The sequence below is a fragment of the Balaenoptera ricei genome, chromosome 15, assembly GCF_028023285.1.
Source record: "Balaenoptera ricei isolate mBalRic1 chromosome 15, mBalRic1.hap2, whole genome shotgun sequence".
Taxonomy (NCBI): domain Eukaryota; kingdom Metazoa; phylum Chordata; class Mammalia; order Artiodactyla; family Balaenopteridae; genus Balaenoptera; species Balaenoptera ricei.
The window spans coordinates 2,145,883-2,159,157 of record NC_082653.1 but is presented as its reverse complement, the minus strand read 5'-3'; the positions used below and the strand labels follow the sequence as shown (position 1 = coordinate 2,159,157).

At 50.6% G+C, this 13,275-nt stretch overlaps 1 protein-coding gene across 8 annotated transcripts in view; it reads left to right on the top strand.

Moving 5' to 3' along the window:
• CDH4 (cadherin 4) overlaps nt 1–13,275 on the top strand; it is a 578,825-nt gene that overhangs the window by 212,609 nt on the left and 352,941 nt on the right. Inside the window, exon 1 of one of the 8 annotated variants that reach the window (XM_059898542.1) lies at nt 6,676–6,744. The exons of the other annotated variants lie outside the window; for them this stretch is intronic. The gene's annotated coding sequence lies outside the window, so the exon portion shown is untranslated. Of the gene's footprint in view, nt 1–6,675; nt 6,745–13,275 lie in introns of those variants that run through there. 8 annotated transcript variants of the gene reach the window in all.

Sequence of the window (13,275 nt, the reverse complement as noted above, 5' to 3'; positions counted from 1 at the left end):
AAGCCCAGGATTGGATGAAGCAAGTGAAATATTTGAGACTCAGGCAACTCACTCAAACCCATTGAGTTTTAGCTCGGGAACTTTTCTGGAAGTTCGCCATCTCTTGACCTTTTTCCGGGAGAAGGCTGGTGCAAGCCCACCCATACCAGCAGCACACGCTCAGTGTGGACCCTCCCGAGCCCTTCAGTACAAGATGGGCTACACCCGCTCCGCGTATACACCTGTTTTCCCCACTCCTGGGCAATGCTCAGAAGTAACCTGTCGGTTCTCTGAGTATTTCTGCTTCCTGCAGAGCAGTCTTCCCCGCCGGGGGTCACTGCCTCTGTCGTCACATAAAAAGGTTTCGGGAAACCAGAAATTGAGTGCTGATGAGTAGGTGATGCCTCGTGGCCGCAACCCTGTGCACCACTGCTTCTCTTCCCCTTCACGATGGCGGAGGCATCGACGCAGATGAAATGGCCTGGAGCCCGTGTGCCTCTCTGCGTGGAACATCCGCAGGATGGATCCCCACGTAGAGGATGGGTTCCCACTCCATCCTCGGAGCTGGGCGACAGAGAGACCCGTGGTCTGGCCTGGTTGCGTCTTTCCTTCCCTCCCCGCCTCCCTCTCCCCCCTCCTCCTCCCCCTCCCCTGGTGAGCCGTCTCCTTGCTCAGTCTTCTTGGGGAGGGCATGCAGGCCAGAGTGATGATAACATCCCACCCCATGAGGTTGGTCCCCGCTCCAAAAAGAGAGCAGATCCAGTCTGCATTCCTCTAAGTGGAGCCCCACCCCAGTCCTGGGAGGACAGGGCAAGAGGCTGCCCCTCAGGTCCCGCTCTGTGGTCCTCTGTGACCCACGGACTCTCCCTCTGAAGCAAGACCCAAAAAAACCGTGATGTGAGACTCCAGGTTTGTGTTGCCGAGATAGTTCTCCAGCTAAATTGCCAGGACGAGATGTGGGGTGGGAGGAAAATGGCCACTGGATTCCAGCTCATTACAGGTAACTCGATCCCGGAGCCTGTTAGCGAGAGCAGTGTCCCTGGGCTGGTCCCCGCACACTGTGCGTGAATCCCCACGAGTCCTGGAGGCTACATCCCAGCTTGTGATTATTTTAGAAATCATTGCTTCTGTTCATCCGGAAAGTTTAGAGAAGTTTTGCGTCAAATGCTGCCTTCATCTTCCTTATTTTTTCTCAGCTTGATAACGAAATCTCCCTCTCTGCCCTCACATGCTGTGTGCAAATCACCAAAATCCATGAACCTTGAATAGATTTAGAAAATCATACTCTGCTATTGAAAGAAACCCGTAAATGAATCTTTATATTTGAAGTTTTGTCATTTAACAAATGCATTGTTATCCATTATCCCTTCAGTACTTAACAAACAGAAATACAGAAAGACACAATTGGAAAGGCTTTTTTCCCTTCCATTCTTTCAAAAACAGCTATTTCCTTGCAGGTAGTAATTTTGTTTTAAGAAGAGGGATGTTTAGTACTAGGCTTTTTAATAAAATATGTGTGAGAGAATAATTCTTCTAAAACATTCTGTATCTACAAAAATCTATATGTGGGAGAACCTGAATTATTCCCTAATAGATTTTATTACATAGCAGTTAAGAATTTTTCTAAGGGACACCTAGTCAAAGCCATCAATTTTGGGTAACAAAGCGTGGGAGAGAACGGAACTTACTGAAAACTGACGTTATTCCCTACTTAGTGAATGCTTTATCTGTTCTCTGGCTATCATTTTCTTTAGAAGGTAGAGCTCTTTAGGCTGTTAGGTTAGCATGATTAACCACAAATAAGTGACTGACATTTATTCACTTAACCCACATTCTCTGGACGTGTTCTGTCTGCCAGGTGCAGTGTCTGCACTGGGAAACTGAGGCAGGAAGTGGGCTGCCCGGGGTTCGTACCTTGAATGGCAGGAGGAACAGACAGAGACTTGAATTCATAAAGCGAGGAGTGGGGAACCAGGGTGGGGAGACCCATGGCGGGGGTTCACCCACTGTTTTAATAAATTAACATGTGATCCTGTACGACCAAATACCAGTCACGTAGGGGCGAGGTACAGAAAGAGAGGGCCACTTATTCAGTTGTTTCATTCAAAACTGATTGTTGCACACCTTTTATGTGTCAGGCGTGGCTCTGGCACCAAAGCTGCGAGCAGGAGATACATGGCCCCAGGCCCCTGGAGACAAAAAACACACACCACCGTTACTCACGAAACATAACGAGAAACGCGGGACCAGGGGTGCGAGGGAGTCTGGAGCCGTGGACAGAGGTGACCCAGCCTCATTCGGGGAGGCCCCCGGTGCCCCCTGGTAACACGGCATTGGAGGGGGTGGATGGTCAGGGATTGGCCGGGTGTGGGAGGAGGCCGAGGGGATCTGGGGTCCAGGAGGCAGAGAGCTGGGTGGAGTGAAGAAGCTTAGAGGAACCTAACCTTCTTCTGCAGGGAGCCGGGGGCAGAGAGCAGCAGCCGGAGAGAAGGGCACATGCCAGGCACCTGCTGCGCAGGGAACAGCGACTCCAGGGTTTTCCCCTCCAGTATGTGTTAAATGTTTTAAACTTACAGAAAGCTGAGCAAACTCACCCACCGAGGAAATCCTGCACTCAGCAACCACTTCACGGGCTGCCGTGTTTGCTTCACCTCGTACCTGTCCTCTTGCCATCCATACGTCCGTTGTGCTTCTTACGGATTTCAGAGTGAAAGTGCGGAAATCAGTATCCTTCCCTCCTAAACACTTCAGCAGGCGTCTCATGAAATAGAGTTCACTATTTGTTTACATTTTGAGTCAAAATTTATAAAGAGGAAAGTACACAGGTTTTAACTTTGAAGAATGCATACACCTGAGCAACCGAAACTCCTGTCCAGGTCTAGAGCATCCTCGTTGTTCTAGAAAGTCCTCTCCTGCCCCTTTGGTGGCCCATCCCTCCCCCCGGGTCCCAGAGGCAATCACTGTGCTGTTCTGGTTTTTTCACCATACTTTGCCCATAGCGTGTTCACCAGTCATGCCCCCTTTGGGGGGTTTGGTGTGCGGTTTGCCTTCTACCAGTTGAAAGGCTGCAGCCAGTCTGGGGTGGCTGTGAAGAGAGCTGCCGTGGACGCCAGGGTGAAGCTGTCGTAGCAGGTGCCCCTGCTCTGCCCTGGTGGACGTCCCTGTTCTCTGATGCTGGTGGAGACGCGCACGCCCACCGTGCACGCCCACCGCGGCCCGTGCGTGTCTTCCCGTCTCTGCTTTGCACCCATCTCTGTCTTTAAGGGAGGCTCTTGTGGACAGCATGTGTTTGGATCTTAATTTTTTTTCTATCTTTTCTGACAACTCTGTCTTGACACTGGAGTGTTTACTCCCTTTCGGGTTTATGACTGATGCGGTTGGAGTTAGGTCTGTCACTTGATGTTTGGAGTTTTGTTTGTGTCCCTTTGTAATTTCTCTTATCCTCCTTTGTTATGTTCATTAATTTTTCTAGAATTTTATCTGAAGTTCTCTGTTGGATTTTTAGCTCTCCCTCTTTGCATTGCTTTGCAGGAGTTGCTCTGGGGATTCCTAGGGAACCAGAGTCTATTCCAAAGTTCCTTAAAAGGCATAGTCGAGGCAGCAGCCGTGGGAAGGACAGGTGTGCGACAGGGATAAGGCAGATGGGTTAGGAGTTGGCTGACATCGGCTAGCTGATTTCACCATTAGCTGAAGGAGGACATTCAGAACGTTCTGGCCTGGATGACCGAAAACATACAAACTCCCCCCACCTCGTAAATTTATCAGCATCTTAATAATTAATGGTAAGCAGACTCAGGGGACAGCATGGTTCCGGCTTTTAGTTACCTCTTTGAAAATAATTCAATCTAATAACTGCTGAATTTTTTAAACTACTCTTAATATCATCGGACAGTCAAGGGAGGATCTCCCAAAAACCCGACGTGGTTTTTAACCCTTATTACCGCAGCTCTCTTGTGTAAAGAGGACTCAACCTGGAGTTAGGGCCCCGGGAGTCTTGACTCCTCTGGAGGACCCCCTACCCCGGGTGTGGACAGAGCCATGGGCCCTGAGCCCAGGACAGCAGACACGGCACATGGGCGCAGAGGCCGTGCCGTGGGGGTCAAGTCTCCAGGCTGCCTGGGGAAGGCTTCTCAGCTTGCCCAGAGCAGCTGGGGGCGGCCTGGCGGTCTGCACTGCACACGGGAAAGGAGTTACAGGCAGTGCTGTCCCTGGACACCCTGGTCCCTCGGGAACACCCTGGACCGTGGCTCAGGAGGTGGAGATGCCGTCGTCGTGTCTGGTGTCCCTGAGGTCACCCAGCCAGGAGGTGGCAGAGCCGGAATTCGCGCCTCGGCCTGCACGCGTCCTGCAGCCTGGCAGGGCACCCTCCTCCTGTGGGTGGCGCTGTGTGCGCAGGGACCCCAGGCATCGTGCCTGAGCGCCTCGTGCATCCACTCCCCGCTTTCCCCGGGGTGGGAGTGGTGGTGCGCGAGGCTCTGGGGGCAGTGATGGACCCTCGTGGGCAGGGGCTGCGTGAGTTCATCTCAGCCCCGAGCCGGACGCCTCCCATCAGTCCTGGCTCCCCGGCGCCTCTGAGCCTCATGTGCCCCAGACCGTGGGTGACAGTCCTGTCTGCTCCACAGGTGGTTGGGGGCGTCCGTGGGGTAATCTGTACGAAGCACTTAGGGGACCACCAGCCCCATCTCAAGTGTCACCGAGTTGTCACCTGGGCCATAAATATTATTATTAATTTTATGAGCGCTCTCGTTGCCACGACGATGGCCATCAGTGTGAGGACAGTCACTTTCCTGTCGGGAACCGCCAGAGCGTCCTTGACAAGGAGGGGTGTCACCCAGCTGGGCAGGGCCTCCTTTGGCTTCCGCGTGGGGGGAGGGGTCTCGGTAATTCGTTTACATTACTGTTGTGTTTGTCAAATAACGAAGATATTACAGGCTGCGCTCAGAAATGGAAATTAAATTTTAATAAGGTACACAGTCATAATCGGAAACGAGGAGCACAAAGGAGGGCCCTTTGGCTTTAATTACACATTATAAAGTCATTACTCACACTCGCTTTGGAACTACATTGCGAATTAAAACGCTTGTTTGGGAGCGGAGCCCGCATACAGTACTTGCTCATTAAAATTCTGCGTTGTCGAGTGGAGAGGAGTGGATGCCGGCTCCCCATCTGCTGAGTGTCCGCCTGCCTGGGCTTCGGGCTCCATCTCAGGCCGCGACAAAGCCGCCTCGAAGGGACTTCTGTGACCATGTCCACTAGTGATGGGGAAAAACACAGTAGAGACGTGACCGCATTTTGTGATTTGTGTTCTTTCCCCTGGAGATGTGGAAAGGCCTGCCAGGGCCCCGGTGCTCGAGTGTCATAAAATGACATTACAATGAAAAGAATGGCAGTTTGACAGCGTCTCTGTAGTGCTAGGTGGAGGCATTTTCTATAAATGTTCATATTTCATCCTTATAAGTCCTGTTCTCCTAACATCATGGGCCCGTGGGCTTGTGTCCTGCAGCCTCATAGCCCCAAGTCCCAAACCAGCCTGGGTGCTGAATACGTGGGATGAGGCCCTCGACACGGGCAGTGCAGGTGCCCACGTGGACTGTCTTGGCTTGGACGTGGGAAGGCAAACTCCTTGTTTCTCAGGCTCTGCAGCATCCGCCTCTGCAGGAGGCTGCGTTACGACTGCAAAGGCAAACTCCTTGTTTCTCCGGCTCTGCAGCATCAGCCTCTGCAGGAGGCTGCGTTACGACTGCAAAGGCAAACTCCTTGTTTCTAAGGCTCTGCAGCATCAGCCTCTGCAGGAGGCTGCGTTACGACTGCAAAGGCAAACTCCTTGTTTCTCAGGCTCTGCAGCATCAGCCTCTGCAGGAGGCTGCGTTACGACTGCATTCCTAGCAGCAGGGCCACTGACAGGGTTCCGGATGGCGGGAGAGCAAGCGCCTCCTCCTCCCATGGAGAGGTCCTGCTCTGCAAGGGCTTTCCTGGTCAGCGCCACACGGCGTCCTCTCTAGAGCCCTGGCCGGACCAGGCCTGCTTCTGCAGAACCAGGGTCAGGGAGGGGGGCCCACAGCCCAGCATCTTCATGCAAACTGCCTCCCCGTATCTGATGTTTAAAGCTTCATAGTATCGATGTCCTCAGCAGTCCCTTTAAGCCTGCAGCTTTAGATCATATAGAGAACACATTCATTTATCTGGCTTCTGTGCAAAAGAACAGTTATAACTGGTGGAAAAGAGTCCCCTGGGGAGATGGAGAGAAATGGAGAAGCGGCATCCTTAGGAAATGCCACCGATTATTGGTATTTACCTGGCTACCTGTGCGGACGCTGAGCGTCCAGTTAGGAATAATTTATTGGCGGGGCGGGGGGGTCGGGGGGAGGGCAGGGTGCCGTTGGAAAGAAGCCTGGCTGAGAGATCAGGAGCCCCATCAGCCGGCTGAATCTCAACCTTTGAGCCCGTGTCTCCGGGACCCGCAGACGCCCACCCTCGCCGCCCGACAGCTATTGTATGGCCCAAAGAGCATGCAGAGAAGCGCGTTCTGGGCAGCGGGACATGCCGTGCGGAGTGCGGAGGCCGCTAGTCTGGGTAACTAGTGGTCCACCGGCGCACGCCAGCCTCGCGCGTGCTGGGGAGGCTCCAGGCTCAGCTAATGACCTCTCCTCTTCTCTCCCTCCTAGGTAAGTGATCCCGCTGCTGAACGAACACGTGCCCTCACACACCTGGTTCACCTGCGGGAACCTGTCTCCGCTCCCGGCTCCTCCTCAGCCCAGGGAAAGTGTGAGTCAGGCAGATCCAGTGAGAGCGAGCGATGGGGTCACATTGCCCAGGCTGTGACAGCATCGCTCCATCTTTCTTGGTGAAACCTGTGCTGGTGAAGAAGGGGGTGGGGGGAGAATGAGACAGCCAAGCCGGGAACCAGGAAAAAGGCAACTGATGTGGAATCTCTGACTTGAGAAGCCAGCCTGGACAACAATTCGATTCTACTCCAACACAGATGAGATTGAGCCCAGCACCTCAGGGTGAGCTCCAAAACCTGCTCTCACGGTGAGGCACTTTTCCTACCTGAGCGACCTGGTGGTGTGGTTTGCATTTTTTCTTGAGTCTGACCTGGAAGCAACTGCTTCTAAATTTTGAACACTTTCTGGGGGTCTGCTTTCCCCTCTCCCAGGTTGTCCTTGGGCTGGCTTCTTAGGAGACTAAGGTTGCTCTTGTGGTTTGTGGCAAATGGTTCAAAAGGTGTTTTCGGTTAAAGAAAATGTTAAAAGTAAATAGCTGAAGATTCTTCTCTGCTTGTGGAAAGACAGCTATGGGTGCAATGTGAAGTGTGTGTGGTCAGGAAATGCTCTCTGACCCCGAGTCGTGTGGGAAGCTCTCACCTCTAACCCTTACTACACTCTCTGTCCTATGTGGAAACTTAACTTGTGTTACTCTCTAAAAAAAAAAAACAGCCAAGCCACTGGCACGCCCACACCTGTGATGACATACGTTCATAGTTACCCAGCCTCGTGCCATGAAGGGTGTTAGGAATGGGGAAAAAAAGAGCAAACTAGATACAAGAGGCTAGAGGGCCAGGTGTAAAGAAGAAACAGGTGAAGCCCCTTCCTCAGCACCATAGAGGAGCTTCACACTTGGCTGTCAGCTTCCTGGTGTCCAAAGCGCAGAGGTAAACATAAGCCATTAACATGCTTGCAGGCATCGTGAAAGAGAAACACTCATTCTTTCCTTCTTTTTTTTTCTGGCAAAAAATACTCTTACCAGAACTAATGTCTAAAAGAACAGTCCCTCACTGGGCAGGTCTCCTGTGTTGGAGACACTGAGTAATAAATATATTAGACAACATCCTGAATGTTTCCGGACAAAACACAACAGAGGGTTCTATGTGGTGGTTTGACCATTTTATTTAATAAAACAGTGGGAATAATATTAACGTACAACTCATTGAAAGCATTTCTGGAGGCCAAGATGACTCGGCCCAAATGAATATTCCTTTCATGGCTTGGCTGGGTACCAGGAGAGCCTCACGTACCTGGAGAAATAATAGATGCTACAGACTCTGTGGGCAGCACGCGCCCTGGTGGAACACAGATGAGGATGGATGGGGCCACCTTGCAATCCAGTCATCCCACGTGAGACTGGACTGCAAGGGTCCTGGGGTTTGGGTGCAACAGGACACCCACCGTCAGGTGGGGCCCTTTGGGGGAAAGAAGATGCTCCTTGCAGACCAAGCAGAAAGGTGTCTGTCTTGAGCTCTGAGTTCAGGGAGTCTGAGTTCTGGCTCTTCAGGTGCAGACTTAATTGCAAATGTGAAGGACCTTCTTTTCAAAAAGGACAAAGAGAAATAGAAAAAGAGGTCATAAGATATTACTAACAGTGAATATAAAATCTCTTTTGAAAAAGCACTGTTTTCTTGGACAAGCCCACTGTTTGGACCATGAATGTTGGACACAAGTGTGGTCAGGATGTTCCAGATGTTAGGGTGGGGTCCACCCCCTGCCCTAACCTCGCTGAGTCTGTGGAAGGACGTAGGTCATATGGCATAGGTTATATGTCACAAGGACATAGGTCATGCTTTACCACAAATTCAGGCATAGTGTTTGGCCTCAAGGTATAAGGAGCCACATGCTGAATGAACTGGTGAATTCTTATTTATTATTTGCTAAATGTTATTTAACATGTCTCATAAGTCTGTGGATAAAGTGGACACAATTTTTTAAACTCCGTTTGAATACTGGCATTTACTCTCACAAGGAAACATGTTTTACCTTTTGAACTCAGTGTATCTTGGACTCACCCGGAGGGAGAGGAGGTAACCGGACAGGTGGGCTGAGAGCCCTGGCATGTGGCCTGGTTTCTGTGGGGCGTCCCCTCATGCTGTCCACTTGATCCCGGGGTTTGAACCTGGCGTTAGACGTGCTCCCCTCCCCACTGGCTGCGGCTGCCCCCCTGGGCTGCAGTGGCCTCTCGTGTGTCCTAACCTTGGATCAGGCACTGCTCTCCTCGGATTGGAGACCTCGTTACTCACCGATGCCTCAAAGGGCACTCTCGTCCCAGGATCCTGGCGCCCAGTGCCCTAGGTGGCACCAAAGAACGGAGCCCGTTCGGGTGGGGACCTCTGTGGCCGGACACCCACTGGGGCTGGGACCTGCGATTCTATCCAGGTCACTTATGTCTGACCTGAGACTGTCTGGGTCTGAGATCCTCTAAGTCCCTATTCGATGTCTGATTTCAGACCTTGTGTTCTCCACACTCTCTCCAGAGACACATTAGCTACTGAAGTGATGCTCTGACTTGGTCCTTAAACATCATCTTAAGAGGATTTCTACACGCGGGTTACTCGGTGTGACACCTGGGCTTTCTCTTCTGTTAAGTCAGTGGTTCTCCACGGGGTGACTGACCCCCTGGGATGTTTGGCAGAGTCTGGAGGCATTTGGGGTTCTCACCACTCTGGGGGGAGAGGCACTGCAGCATCTAGTCGGTACAGGTCAGGGAAGTGCTAAACTTCCTCTAATGCACAGGACAGGCCCTCAGCGCCAACTCAGCCCGCCCCAAATGTCAGTAGGGCAGAGGATGTGAGACCCTGAGTTAACCGATGACAAAAACTTTAAAATGCATTACTATTAATGCTACATAAACACTGACTTAAGGATTAGGTGCAGACCCTCTGTTCATCAACTCATTTAATTCTTGGCTCCATGAGGTGCATGTGGTTCCTACCCACACCTTGCAGATGGGGAAACGAGGCCCAGAGAGGTTAGGCTGCTGCCCGAGATCACAGCACGTCAGGGATGGAGCAGTTCATTCTGTCCTGGCTACACAGTCCCTGCTGCATCACTTGGCTGTGTTTTATCACCCAAACAAGAGTAGGACCAGTAGGAAACCCACACGGTGTGAGAGGTGGCTCTGTTCTCCCCAAGTGCAAACACTGTTCCGGGGACACGAAGTTCCAGTCTCCTGTCCCCCCATTTAATAACTGGCTGTGGGCAAAATCCAGCGATCGCAGCCCTGGTGTCTCTGCCCTGTGTGATTCTGACTAATGACCTCAATGGGTACTAGAAGCACAGTTGCACTGGTTCTTTCCCGACGGCGGCGGGTGGCGACACTCCCCTTGATCTGGGCGCAGAGCAAGGCAGGAGCACACGTTCCCGCTCCGGTCCACGTGGTGCCTTCTCATCACTTTCCCGGTTCCACCCCGAGGGCTTGGTTTAGAAGAAGTGTCTGATTTAATGGGGGGGGCGGGGGGGAGATGAAACAAGAAACACAGGCCACTGAGAGCCCTCCGAGTACAGGGAAGGTGCTTTGCTTTCATTACACAGCTCAGCATTCTTTGTTTCTCATTTTAACATTTTGCTTAAGATGTAGGGCTGGGGGCTGTGTTTCTCCTGGAAATTACTTTTCAATTCGCATCTGTTTTCATTCACGTCTCAGAAGGAAGGTCTGTGCTGGGAGGCGTGTTAGGCAGATTCGATGCGGTGCGGGGCATCCAAGAGTTTACCGCGAGCTGGTGGCTGAGAGGAGCCAAACGAGGACAAGAGCGGGGAAGGCAGGGCCGCCAGCCGCCGTGACGCTCTGTTTTGGGCCATCTAAAGGGGGGTTGAGGATGAATCCCGAACCCCCGACCGCAGCTGCTGTGACTCCCTCGCCCACCAGGAGCGCGCCGTCGCGCCGGGGGAGGAGGCTTTGGAATCCGGTCAATAGAAACGGGGCATGATGTCCGGGAGGGGAGGACTCTGCTGGGACCCTCTTTCTTGTCTGAGCTTCCTGTGGGCGGCGGAGCCCCGTACCCAACTTGCGGCTGTGCAGCTGGCCCCTCGACTTGTTCACGAGGCCACGTGGGCCGCAGGACGTGAGCCTGTTCTCACCTGTCCCGTGAAGCATGTCAATCGCACGTGTTCACGAGAGGCGGTGCGCGGGCCCAGGGGACATGATTTTGTTGGTGACGCTGGGTTTCTTCTTCTACTTGGCATCCTGCCTGGCACATGACAGGCACTCAGTTAATGTTGGTGGAAAAAAGAAAGCTGGGAAGAGTGAGCGGGTGCGCATGACTTCCCTCCCCAGAAGCTAAGAGCCTGATGTGTTCTAGGAGAAGCCCAGTCGCCATGCCGACTGGCACGCAATGAATGCGTTTTCTGCTTCTTCCACGCAATATCCAGGGCCATGTGAGTTCCCTTATTTGGTTTTCATTCTTAGTTAAATCTTCCCTACTCCTAAAGGTGGAAAAACTCTGTTGATAAGTTGACAGAGAAACTCGTACACGTAGAAGAGGTCCAGGTCCATTAGAAGTCCAAACATGGTGTCCAAACGTGGAGCTTAAATTGGACACATGCAATTAATTACAGCTTCATAAATTAACCTCATACCACGTAGGATTTGATATTCGTTTGCTCCCCCATAAGAATTCTGAGTGCGAATCACAGCAAAAATAAAGTGACTTTATTATTAGTGTTAAATATTTACATAGTTTATAGAGGGGAGTAAACAAAGGATGACACATTGTGATAGAAATGAGTTTTTTCCGAAATTATGAGTTAGGAAACTTACATATTTGGTGGAGAGTGAAGAAGCTCACGCATCATATTTTCAAATGTGGAGCAAGCAGGAACCAGAACTCCAGACAATTCTCTGCCGTTATTAAGATCCAATTATGGTAATAGCTCAGCCTTTAAACTTGGAGTATTATGGATGCAATGTAAATGTTTAAACAGCTTGGTTGCATGTGATGTTTCTTCACATTTCTCACCACTGGTGATCTTGTTCTCATTTGCAGCTGACTTTCAGGGGTTTGTTTGGTAAAAGAAATGTGAGTGGGGAAAAATTGGTGAAGCATTAAATCCTATCTACGCTACTTTTACTTTTCCCCTTTAGGATAAACCCTCCATTTTACTAACGCGATGAGTTAGGCCAAAATGTATCAAAGAAATAATCCAGTGACTATTTATATGGCACCTACTGGGGGCAAAGACTTCTTCCCTGGGTGGTATAAACATGAGCCAGCCTGCCAGATATGGGGAAAGGAAAAGGCTTTGTGGCCTCACCCATATGCGGTGCTAACAGCAATCCAGGAAAGCTCTCTGGGGTCCCGAGGTGACGAATATCGATCAGGGCCTGTTCTTCTCTAACTCTGAGTGGGACGAGGGTTGGAAGGGTGGGCCCATGGTGCTGGTTAGGGTTTAAATGTTTTATAAAGGAGCCCCCGGTCTGTCGGCCAGGAGGTTCCAAATGCACAGAAACCTTCAAAGCCCACCACTCAGACACGAGGCTGTGCACCCCCCAAGGCCACTGAAAGGATAAAAATCACTCAACTCAGTGGCTTGTGACTACCCCGGTTTCCCTAGGATTTGGCTTTAGTAAAAATCTGCCCCATTTGAGAGTTTGGGGTTTGTTGGTTTTCCTAAGTGAGTTTGTCACACGCTGTGTGAGTTTTTTGGCAGAATGTAGTTTCTTGAGTCAGATGCAACAACTAAAAATAAATATACATGTACATACATACACAGACATTTACAAATACATACATTTTCTCCAAAGGTAGTTTTTTCTAAAAGCCGGAATAGCTTTTGGTACCACATCTAATTAGGAGATTGTAGAACAACGCAGAACCATCTTGATTATAATAACCGTCTTCAGATAATGCGCCGTTAAATTAGCTCACTCAACATGTATTTTGTAAGTAGATTCGGTTTATTTTTAGTCCTTGTTTGAAGCCAGGAATCCAAATGGAGAGGAAGGGTTTTCAGTGAGCATGGAGACCAAGGAGACGGCCGGCGGTGCTCAGCCTGGCAGCTCCTCTGAGAAGTTGGCTTTTTCAGGAGGAAGCTTGAAAAAAAGCCCACAGCAAAGGTGGGTTCACTGTGTCTCAGAGACAAGCTTCCGCTCTAGGAAAAACAAACGGTGGTGCACTTGGAAATAAAGGGTACCTCCTGCAAAATACCTGATGGGAAATATCTGCAATGCATTTATCTGGTAAGGGGTTAATGCCCAAAATATATACGTAACTTCCACAATTAAATGGCAAACAAACAAACAGCAACAACAAAGAAATAACTAATAACCTGATTTTTTAAATGGGTTAAGGACTTGAATAGACATGTCTCCAAAGAGGACATGCAAATGATAAACAGGTGTGTATAAAAATGTTCAATGTCAGTAATTTCAGGGAAATGCAGATCAAAACCACAATGAGATAACACCTCACAACTGTCACGATGGCTATGATCACAAAAAAAGGACAAGTGTTGACAAGGATGGGGAGAAATTGGAACATTTACACACTGTTGGTGGGAAAGCAAATGGTGCAGTCACTAGAGAAGACAG